At 40.3% G+C, this 12,207-nt stretch overlaps 2 long non-coding RNA genes across 3 annotated transcripts in view; both read right to left on the reverse strand.

Moving 5' to 3' along the window:
- LOC137249971 (uncharacterized) overlaps nt 1-12,207 on the reverse strand; it is a 73,031-nt gene that overhangs the window by 10,425 nt on the left and 50,399 nt on the right. The window lies entirely within an intron of this gene.
- On the reverse strand, nt 6,024-9,102 carry LOC137249970 (uncharacterized). 2 transcript variants are annotated; one of them, XR_010952659.1, is made up of 3 exons: nt 8,115-9,102; nt 6,280-6,772; nt 6,024-6,203 (listed from the first exon to the last, which is right to left on the reverse strand). It is a non-coding gene; the product is annotated as an uncharacterized lncRNA (long non-coding RNA). The 2 variants fall into 2 exon arrangements; XR_010952658.1 differs by lacking the exon at nt 8,115-9,102 and adding an exon at nt 7,800-7,906 and having other exon boundaries at nt 6,025-6,203.

The raw sequence follows: 12,207 nt of genomic DNA on the forward strand, positions 1-12,207 counted from the left end.
ACCTCCGAAGGGATCTAAGGCCGAGCTTCTCTTCCAATTTGCGTCGTGCTCCTCTTGATGTGTGCTACAAATTGGCCGGACTGGACCTTCATGTTTTATGCCGACTCCGAACGGCAAATGCAAGGCAGATGAGTTTTCACTGAGAGCTTTACATGGCAGAAATACACACGGAGCGCTTGCCAAACACTGCCGAGGGGCGACCCCGCTTAGAAAAATTTTCTTCTAATTGAAAAACCTTATTTCTAAAATTTTGATGTTGCTTTGCCCGGGGTGTGAACCCAGGGCATAAGGTGTGGTAGGCGGAGCACGCTACCATCACACCACGGTGGCCGCCAGGAATTACCTTTCCTAGGGTTTATCGTAGGAGGCCGGACGTTAAAAGCGGACCCAGAAAAGGTCATAGCGATACAAAATATCCCAATACCTAAAACAGTTAAACAAGTTAGAAGTTTCTTGGGAGTTGCCGGTTAGTATAGGCGCTTCATGAAAGACTTTGCAGGGATGGCTTCACCGTTAATAGATTTACTGAAGAAGAGCAGAAGGTTTGAAATGACTGAGCACGCGTTGGAGGCGTTTGATGACCTTAAAAAGGCCTTAACCAGTGCACCAGTGCTCAAATATCCGGATTTCTCCAAAAGGTTCTGGATACAATGTGATGCCTCGAACTTTGGCATAGGCGCCGTATCATTTCAGAAGGAAGCCGGCGGTGCAGAGAACCCGATTGCGTATTTCTCGTAAAAACTAAATGACTGTCAACGTAGATATAGCACCACGGAGAAAGAGTGTCTCGCGGCCGTCTTAGCAGTAAAAATATTCAGACCCTATATCAAGCTAATGCCTTTCTCAATTGTAACAGACCACGCCAGCTTAAAGTGGCTTATGTCTCTTAAAGACCTGAGCGGTAGATTGGCTAGATGGTCTCTACAACTGCAGGCATTTGACTTCGAGATAGAACATCGCAAAGGCACGGAAAATGTAGTAGCAGATACCTTATCTCGGTGTATAGAAGAAATCGAAAGCTCACCTATCACACCGTTCGACACCATAGAATTTGACTTGCAGGAGTATGAAGAATTGATCGAGACAGTGCAAAGTAATGCGGAGAGACTACCAGATTTGAAAGTGGCGGATGGCTTCGTATTCAAGAAATCGCTCCCAACTAACGTGGAAATGAAAGAAAACATATGGAAACTATGCGTTCCGGAAGCGCTCACATCCACCTTGATCGAAAACGCACACTGCGCGGAGACGGCTACCCACGGTGGAATAGCCAAAACCTTGCATTGCCTCCGTCGTCTGTATTATTGGCCTAACATGGTCGTGCAGGTCAGAAATGCCATAAAAAATTGTCAAACCTGCAAAGAAAGCAAACCCAATAACGCCGTAACTAACACCGGAATAGATCGGGAAGTAATTACAATACGGCCATTCCAGAAGATCTATGTAGATTTCTTGGGGAAATATCCCGGGTCAAAACGTGGGAATAGTTACATTTTAGTAGTTATAACAAAAGAATCCGCGAAGTAAAATTTAAAGTAAGTAAGTTAAACCAGATTTCAAGAAAGGTATCAACTCAAAATTTTGCAAAAAGTTTACGCGATGCCGCGTTTCAAAAGCCCTCGGTAACAATATGTACCTGTTGCAATCATTAGCGGGGAAAAATTTAGGAGCATGGCATGCATATAAAACAGTAGAGCAAAAAAAGAAATTGACGTAAGCTAGGGGAACCAGTCCACACCAATCGAGACTATACATATTAGTTACCAAATTCCAACATAAAACCTATCAGGAACATCAACATTTCAAAGGACTGCATGATCTTGTAGGAAATAGTATCTCCTTACGACTATTTTGATATTCATATCGTCACCTGGCGACGACGATTAGTATGCAAGTATGTATAAATAGAATTCACACCATGCGAATTATTAAGAAAATGCTGCCTTTCAATATGAACCAAGTCAATATTCATACAACCAATATGTCTGGCTACTCTGATAAGTTGGCTTATCACATATCAACTTCTAAGACACCATATATAACTAGCCATATTTGAGTGCGCCCACACGGTATAAATATCCATACTTTTGGCAAACAAACCAAATCACACGCATTAAGTTTTAAATTTTCTTTATTGATGGCATCACTTTTGAAATACAAACTTCAATCGCACACTCGAAATAAACCACTAAAGAGTGCAGCGCGCATATGCCCCTAAATCACACAAACTTTTAATACCACTCACTAGCCAAATTCGATGTCCGCATACCGAATTGAAATTTCATAAGAGTTGGTAGGGCAGCAGCCGCAGCGAATATAGGCAGTTGTGTGTACGGTTAAGCCCATCATCAGCACCAGCGAGCGTGCGAGTCTGCTCCGAATCGCTTTGAAAGAATTCATAAAGTAAATATAATTTGGAGTTACAAATAGCGAATTATACTTCCCGTAAATTGGCAGGCATATATGTAGGCAGTTTTCTGATGGTAGCATCAGCATATGCTCGGCTTAGCTCGTCAAGCAGGAGACTTTGTCAGGGTCATGGGGTTCCCCACGTTGACCAGCCACGCACAATCCTTGTCCCGCTCCAACACCTGGAAAGAAATAAAATAAAACAATTAATTTTTCATAATTGCAATGTAAACAAAGAAATAGACTTACATCTGGCAGCTATTTAGTAGTTATAAAAGAAAGGTCATAACAAAGCAAATGACGCAAAGAGTAGTCGTGGGAAGGGGTTGCCAGATGGTAGATAAAGTGGAGAGTTGTAGAGTGGTAAAAAGGGGATGAATAGATATTGAAAATCGTATGATGAGCGCACTGCGTAAAAGTGTTAAGGAAAGGGAGAGATGTTTCGCGCCGAAATTGAACTCGAATCATGCGCATTGCGACAATTAGAGAGAGAACCGAATGTTTCGGAGAAAATGATAGTATAAAAGCGCTAACGGCGGCAGAAAAGAGGAGAAGTTTCCTTACTTTTGGCTGGATCAAGTGGTGCGGTATAAAAAAATGTGGACGTGCGTAATGAAAAAGATATAAAGTATAATTTTGTAACCGCGTGTGCTTCCGTCCGTGTACCGGGGAATACGCCAACAACCAAATCAAAAGAAAGCCGCATTAAATAAAATCAGACGATACCAAAGAGCATGGACGCCACAACAAATTAACATCCAGCAAAAAGGAAAAGCAGACACCATGTGGGGAACCACGTGGAGTCAACCACGGCTTCAAGCGAAGAAGGTACATTGCGGAAGTAGCAGACTTAACGGCTGACGAACGACCGGAACAATTCTTTTTATAAAGCACATCATAACCAACGTAAGTAGCCATATAGTTGATCACCCGAAGGACGGAAGGGTAGTTCCGCATATCCAATTCCAGGCGACGGTTGCGCAAAAAAATCCATTAAGCACCCGCAATGAGTAAGTCACACAGTCCGTAATTACATACATAATTTTTTGTTGGGAATCGTTGGTAATCCCACCACGCCAAAGGTGCCATTGGGTTATAGCCATAATTAATGTACCAAAAACGAGAAAATTGTAGCAGAAGTTTGCATCAAGGAACGACTTTAAAATCACGAGGGTGACTAGATAAGTCACAAATTACCCGTAGAGGCCCATGTATACATGCATATATATATATAAATTTTAGTAGTTACACATTAAAAATATATTCAGGAATGTTCTCCAGAAGATATGTGTCGTAAATTGTCATTCAGAATATATATACCTTTCGTAAATTGTCCGTCAACATAAATTTCGTGAATTGCCCTTTTGAATGTATCTTGCAAATGTCCAACCAGACAGTACAAGAGACTGAATTATCGTTCATACAATAGTTGGCAAAAAAAAAGGAAAATTGTTGTAATAAATTGTAAAGTCGCATGACCGATACGTGATAAGGGACTTCAAGAAAATGTGTTGTATGTTAAGAAAGAAAAGTTTTGTATATCCTTAAATATAACTGACTTGTACGCTTGTGGGTCTCTTCCTCCAAAGTAAATAGCCGCGAATTTTAAAATTTGTTTGTTGATGCGACTGGCAAAAGGCCGAGCATAGGTTCCCTGACCGATCTACAAGAGCTCTTTGAGGTAGGGTCTGGGTAGCGTAGTAAATTTTCTTAGGCAGATTGTCTAACTAAGGGCGGTGAATTTTGTTTTGGTGAGGGAGCTTCAGAAGCTTCAAAATGCCTTGAGTGTTTAAAATGGCACCTATGTAAAACAATGTTTTTAATAAAAGTTTGTCTATGTTATTGAATGTAAGCGAAATGCTGGAGTGAGTTAAGATTTCTTAAAGGGGAAGGGAAAGATGGAGAAGTGAACGAAGCGAAACGACCGGGATTATAGTAAAACCAAGGGAATCGCGTAAGTATAGGAATTTAAAAAGGAGTGGTCCAAGGTAGGGTGGGCTTCCTGGCGGTAAGCTCAGGCAAACACAGACTTAGAACGACCATGTAATATGCGCCCTGTGTCAATGTGTACCTTGGGTTAAAGACCCCGACCCGTAATACTGAGCTAGCCAGGGCGTGCATATTGAGGCCAAACAAAGGGATGTTGTAAGTATGTGATTACCCACACCCCTTACACACGTGCATGGTTACATAACATGCGGTCCACTAATATATGTCTGTATATCTTCTCGATGTCTTCCGTAAAAGCGTACTTGTATCGACGGCTATTCAGCAGGATATTGCCTAAGCCCTTTTGCAGCTTGGGCCCAATGTGGAGACAGTCATTGAGTGATACTTCGGTGGAGTATTTTCGGGCAGCATTGAACACCACTCGAAGTTTTGTGGTATAACTTGAAGCTTCCCATATTCCGTGGTGTGGTAAATAGCACACAGGGCTAGAGCCAGGATCATTCGATATCTCCATGTGGCCCAGCTCGCTATATTCTTCCATAAATTTACTGTACAATTTCTTCATTTCAGGTTTGTAATGTGCCTATACACATTAGTCGTAAGTAGACGTTTTACGTGTACCTACACATTAGCCTTAAGTATGAATTAAAAAAGGGCGATGGCAACACTGAGCCACGGCCATGCCAATTCAATATACTTACTTGAAGAATACACACCTGCAAGACGTGAATAAAACAATAAATATATCTTACAACGTTAAACTTGTTTGGTTTTATTTACAATAAATTATTCAAAAAGACCTTTAATTGCGGCAAGCGCGGGCATAGTTTCGTAAGGAACTAACATAAAACATGGTGTCAGAATAAAGCGAACAAATAAGCTAAAACTCACAACGTTCTAAGTGTATCGCTGTTATAACGTGCTGCTTGGCATTGGCAATTGGCAATTTAATCCGGAAAAATCTCAATTTAATAAAAACATCGAACAACAAGAAACCGTTAATCGGAATAAAACCTCGCAAAAAGAAGTTGAATAATAAAAATTTCACGTTTTCCCTTCAGTAGTCGCATATTTTAATCACATTTTCATTAACCACATACAAAATGGCGAATACAAGGACGGACTTAAGGGAATTGGACTGCTCAAACTTATCAGTGGAGTGGAAAAGCTGGAAACGCGACTTTTTAGTGTACATGATTGCGAAAGACAATAATAAAAAAGGCGCTAGCATCTACAATAACTTATTTCCAAATGATGGATCTCAAAAGTCGTTATTTGGCACAATTACAACACGTCGTACAATACCAGCTCAAGCTACCGAAGCTGAACGGACATTTACAGAATTAACAACATTCATGACTCCTTTTGGTAGATATAAATTTGAGAGGCTGCCATTTTTTTTTTAACTCAGAAAAACACTCCTTTTTATTGGGACGAAAACCATGAATGGGCATTAGAAAGCTTAGTTAAAATCGTTACATCTAACCCTGTTTTGCAGACTTTTAACTCAACGAAACCAGTAGTTATTCAGGCTGATGCGTCTAAGGATGGGTTAGGCGCGGGGTTAATTCAAGAGGGTCGTCCTGTAGCGTTTGCATCTCGAACCCTAAGTAAAAATGAACAAAAATTTCTACAAATTGAAAAAGAGCTTTTGGCAGTGGTATTTGCCTGCAAACGATTTCATAGCTTTATGTATGGTCGATCATTCATTGTAGAAAGTGATCACAAACCGCTGGAGGTATTAAACCTGCGCGATATTGATGCAGTCACACCAAGATTGTACACCACAAAGTCGAAGGTTGAGCCTCGCGCACGTATAGTTTCAAAAAACTTGATTACCAGCCCTGCAAATACGATTCAAAAGTAACTATTCACTATCAGAATGTTCGTGGTTTACGTTCTAAATTAAATGCATTTTACCTTAACAGTTTTACTTTTACTGCGGAAGTGATTGCTTTCACAGAGACTTGGCTAAAACCTGATAATTTAAATTCGGAGTTATTTTCAAATGACTACGTTGTTTTTCGGTGTGATCGTCAATCGAGAGCAGGCGGTGTCCTGATAGCTGTATTGTCCAGTATTTCTACTGAATTGTTGAGCTTTGAGGACGCGCTTGACATTGAATTCATAGCTGTAAAGCTCTTTTTCCCGAATTTTTTCTTATATATTTCTTGTTCCTACATACCGCCTCGGTCAGATATGTACGTTTATGATTGCCATAAAGCAGTTATCCACAGCCTTCATTCTCGTTTGCGTGATAACGATCGCCTAGTGGTTCTTGGGGACTTTAATTTACCATACGTTAGTTGGATTGGCAACGATGATTCAAACTTTTTGACTCCTGTTACTCAGCATGATTTCATTGGTTCGCTTATGGAATTGCCGCTAGTTCAGATTAATAACGTTGTGAACTCTAAAAATAAGTTGTTAGATTTAGTTTTTGGTGATAGTTCAATAGGTACTGGTCTCAGTCGAATCCCTGCCTTATCCCTGCCTGAAGATCCCTTGCACCCTACACTTGAGGTTACACTGGACAATCTACTGCCTACGATTAATTTCATGGAAGTGTTATGTCGTTCGAGATGTTTTAAAAAGGCTAACTTTGATTTGCTTAATCAACTGTTAGCTTCCCACGATTGGTCTAACCTTTATGCTTGTACTGATGTTGAGACTGCCACGTCTATTTTTTATAGTTACCTTAGTGACTTTATTAATCGTTGCGTTCCGGTTCATTTTGTTAAGGCTAAGAGTAGTAAACCACCTTGGTTCTCGAGGCAACTTGCTAACCTGAACAATATTAAATCGAGGCTCTATAAGCGTTTTAAAAGATCTGGTTCTTCTGAAGATTTTTCTAAATATTTAGTTGCCCGTTCCAATTTCCAACGCCTGAATCAAAACTGCTACAAGTCGTATTTAACAAGATGCAAAATTGAGTTTTTTAAAAATCCTAAAAAATTTTACGGGTTTGTTAATTCAAAGCGCAGATCTTCGGGATTTCCATCATCTTTGTCTTTGGGTGGCGAGAATGCTAGCCTTGACCATGATATTGCCGACTTATTCGCAGACTTTTTCAAATCGACCTATTCTTCAATCTGTACCCAAACCGGTAGTTATCCGTTCGAGATAGTTAGTTCTAACTGTATTCTCAATCCAGTCATTGATAGTGCCACTGTACTTCAGAGTTTTTTAGCTCTGAAACCGATTTTTTCTCCAGGGCCCGATGGTATTCCTGGCTGTATGCTTAAGTTCTGTGCTGTGAACTTAACAGAACCGATCGTAAAATTGTTCAATTTATCTTTGCAATCAGCGTAATTTCCATCAATTTGGAAACAGTCGTTTATCATACCTCTGCACAAGAAGGGTAGTAGATCTAATATTGAGAATTATAGGGGAATTGCTAAGCTTTCAGCTATTCCTAAAACCTTTGAACAAATAATTACCTGTCAGCTTCAACATTCGTGTACTTCCATATTATCACCCTTTCAGCATGGGTTTGTGAGATGTAGGTCAACCACCACAAACCTACTTGAGTTTACCTCTTTAGTTCAGGATGGTTTTTTGGCTTCCAAGCAAACTGATGTGATTTATACGGATTTTAGTAAAGCTTTTGATTCAGTGAATCACGAACTTCTGATTCTGAAGCTTGATTTACTGGGCTTTCCGAAGAGTCTGACTTCATGGCTCTCAAGCTATCTTTCTAATAGAACCCAAAAGGTGCTTTATAAAAATATTATTTCAAAATCAATTCATGTTACCTCTGGTGTACCTCAGGGCAGTCATTTAGGCCCATTGCTTTTTACTCTTTTTATAAATGATCTGCCACAGATTTTGAATCATTCACGAGCTCTAATGTATGCCGATGATGTAAAAATTTGCTATACATGCTTGCCTTCGGAGTTAACTCGCTCAAATCTACTTCAGGTTGATTTGGACTCATTTCAACGCTGGTGTACAATTAATGCATTAGTTCTAAACTGTTCCAAATGTAAGTTCATGACATTTCATCGCGTGAAGCCTGTCCTGTCGTCTTATGCACTTTATGGCACTCTTATGGAGCGTATATCTTCGATTAACGATTTAGGGGTTCTGTTTGACTCGAAACTGAGCTTCAACTCACATATTTCTGCTATTACTAATAAAGCAATGGGTACCCTTGGTTTTGTGAAACGCTGGGCTAAGGAGTTCAAGGATCCGTATCTGACCAAAGTCCTCTACACTTCGCTGGTCCGCCCAATACTTGAGTATTGCTCGTGTGTTTGGTGTCCATTATATATTACTCATATAAAGCGTATTGAGTCTGTGCAGAAACAATTTTTAATTTTTGCTCTACGGGCCTTTAACTGGGACTCAAATCTTCATCTTCCGTCTTATAGAAGTATACTTCTTCTCATTAATTTGCCAACTCTGGAAAATCGTAGAATATTACTCGGGGTAATGTTCCTGCATAAGCTAATTCTAGGTGAGGTTGACTCCTCTGAGCTGCTAAGTCGATTGAGCTTTGCAGTTCCTGCTAGGACGTCCAGACACTACGTGTCCTTCCATTTACCCCTGTGTCGTAGAAATTTTGACAAAAATGATCCTATACGTGTTTGGTGCTCGTACTATAACGACTTGTATAATTGCATTAGTATCGAATGTTCGTTTGTTGCCTTACGCAATGATATACTTTTCAGTCTCAACTGATATCTTAAAGTTTATTTGTTTAATTTGTAATGATAGTTTAATTTTAGTTCTTGTTCAATGTTAAAATAAATTGTAAATTTTTAATTTATTCCATTTTTAATTTTATACTTGTATATATTTTTACGCTATCTTTTTTTTTTATGTTACTTTCCTTTGTATTTGATGGTGTTAAAATATCCACAATTAAAAATTGTTTATAAACCGGGTAAAGAGATGTTGTTAGCTGATTGTTTGTCTCGGGTATCAGTGGATACAGGTACAGAAGAACCAGAACTGAGTACTGTCATCCACTCGGTAATGAAATCCGTCTGTGTATCGAAAGATAACTATGATTATTATAGAAAAATATTGGAATCAGACGATAATCTGAAACGAGTGTGCGAATATGTGAGGAGGGGTTGGCAAGACTACCGCCATTTAAATGACTTTTGCCGTTTCTTCCATAAATTTAAAGCAGAATTACATTTGGAAGATGGGCTACTTTTCAAGAATCATCGAATGGTATTTCCAAAAAAATTACAAGACAAAATTTTGAGGTGGTTACATTCGCCACATTTTGGAATTGAGAAAACACTTGCAAGGGCAAGAATGCTTTATTTTTGGCAAGGAATGATCAAAAGTTTAAAGGAATTGATTGCGTCATGCACTATTTGTGAACAGTTTAAACGAAATAATCAAAGAGAACCACTGAATCAAGAATCAACTCCTAAATACCCATACCACATGCCTTCAGTGGACTCATTTGAATATGCCGGTAGTGACTACATTGCGATTTATGATTATTACTCTAATTTTTTAGTAGCTAGAAAAGTCAACCATAAAACTTCCGAACATATTAATTTTCTTTGCTCTATATTTAACTTATCGGGTACCCTTCGAAATAAAAACTGATAATGTTCCATTCAATTCGGCAAGGTTTGAAGAGTTATCACGTGAATTTAATGTTCAATTTAAATATTCGAGTCCAAGATACCCACAGAGTAATAGAATGGCTGAAAAAGGAGTAGCAATCGCTAAAAATATTATAAAAAGGTGTTATGAGGCCAATGAAGTGGATCAGTTTCAGTATAGAATAATAGCTGGAGCCTTAGCCTGGCAAGCGTAGGGCACGAGCACAGAACGTGCTCGATCGTTTCCTCCTTCAATCTGCACTTCTTACATCTGCTATCACTGACCAAGCCTAATTTAAAGGCATGTGACGCCAGAAGGCAGTGTCCAGTCAGAATACCCGACATGAGCTTACAGTCCTCTATTTTTAATGATAATGAAAATATAAGAATCAGTGTTTATGAATAACACATTTAAAGTAATCTCTTACAACAACCTAATCGGTGGCTACATCGCCATGTAGGTAGTGTGGCGTTCCACCTTGTATGTAGGTACTGTATGTGCTCAACCGTGCAAATTGATATTAGCAGCAACATTATTTACATGAGCATTGCCTGGTATTTGTGCAGGCATCAAGAGAGCATACATTGGTCCAGTTCGGTGTGCACCAGCCACTGATACAAACACTTTTGAATGCATAGGTTTAATATAGATTAGATGTCCAGCAGTGCTCCGCTTGTGTCAGTTTGTAATGGGCTGCTCCGTCTCTTGGTACGGCTGTTTAAGTATGGCGGGTGCATTGTATTACCAGTCTGCTCAAGATCGTATGGTACATAGATGGCTCGAAGACGCCAGAGCGGATTGGAGCCAGAGTCTTCATACCCACAGCCAAAATATCAGTACCTCTAAAAGCATATATGAGCATTTTTTAAGCGTAAGTATTCGCTATAAGTTGGTGCGCTAAGCTGAACCTTCAGCGCTGGTACTCCAATGAAACAATTGCCATACTCAGTCAGACAGTCAGGCCCACTAAAGGCAATTCTGGCGTTCGAAATAAAGTCAGCACTGGTCCCTGAGTGCGTAGAAAATCTGAATCAATTAGGAGCACACAACGTAGTACTGTTGCCCTGGGTCCCAGGCCACAGGGGAGTAGAGGGTAATGAGCAGGCGGACTCTAGTGTTTAATTTGTTGCGTCCCTCCCACAAATTATCATTCATGCAGCGGGTCTGCGCCATACTCTCCTCCTCCGGGAAGGTATTGAACCCAATCCGAGTCCTTCTCCTGACCCCGGTCCTGAGAAATGGTTTTGCTGCGTTTGCCGGAAAAGAATCTTTTGAGAACGGTCTTACTCTTGTCAGTGTGTCATGTGCAAGGGATGGTTGCATCGGACAGGTTGCTCTGGGCTTGATCCCAAAACCCGACGTTCTCGCAACTTTTATAAATCTTTTGTGGCTTCTTGTTGTTCACGCCCTCATTACATTATGAGAAAATACGGCGCCTGAGAACACAGCCGTATGAAGCTGAAAAACACAAGCAGGTCCTCAGTGAACTCCACAAACAGGCGTCGCACCTTTATGCCCTGAATTGCCCGGTTAATCCTGCACTCAAAGAACAGCATCCAAAACTTGCAAAAGAGGAACGCATACTCTACAGGGAAACGCGAGTCACTCTAGCTCAACTTCGTTCTGGACAATGTTACAGGCTAAACTCTTACCTATCCAGAATCAACCCCGACATTCAAAATGTATGCCTCGCTTGCAATGTGTCCCCACACGACACGAACCATCTCTTTAATTGTAATGTGGAACCAACGCCTCTAACACCCCTTCCATTATGGTCTACCCCTGTTGAAACAGCAAGTTTCCTGGGACTCCCGTTAAAAGATATGGATGACAATTTTTGATCGGTCGCATCTATTAGGTGGGGCGAAGCACTGCTACAACAACAACAACATGCCGATTTTGTGATCGATCAGCAGACGGCGGACCATATCCTCCAAGAATGCGACGCAATTTCAAAACGTAGGGCTAAGTTTATGGGCTCACCATGGCCAGTGCATTCCCACATTTAATCTCTCAAGCCAAGAACTCTGCTAGGGTTCATCAAAGAACTCGGCTAGGATGAGGTGCTGTAAAGGAGATGTGCAAGTCACTGTACAATCCTCAATTACATATCTATCTATCGGCGTTCCGGTAACAAGCACCATTGAGGTATTAACCCGACCATCTCGGGAGCTAATGATATGACTACATTGAACTTTCTAGGGATTGAATATTAATAATGACCGCAATGCGAAAGTCTGCTAAAATTTACCATTCTCCATGGAATGCTAGATA

This window comes from Eurosta solidaginis, chromosome 4 (genome assembly GCF_040869045.1).
Source record: "Eurosta solidaginis isolate ZX-2024a chromosome 4, ASM4086904v1, whole genome shotgun sequence".
NCBI classification, from domain to species: domain Eukaryota; kingdom Metazoa; phylum Arthropoda; class Insecta; order Diptera; family Tephritidae; genus Eurosta; species Eurosta solidaginis.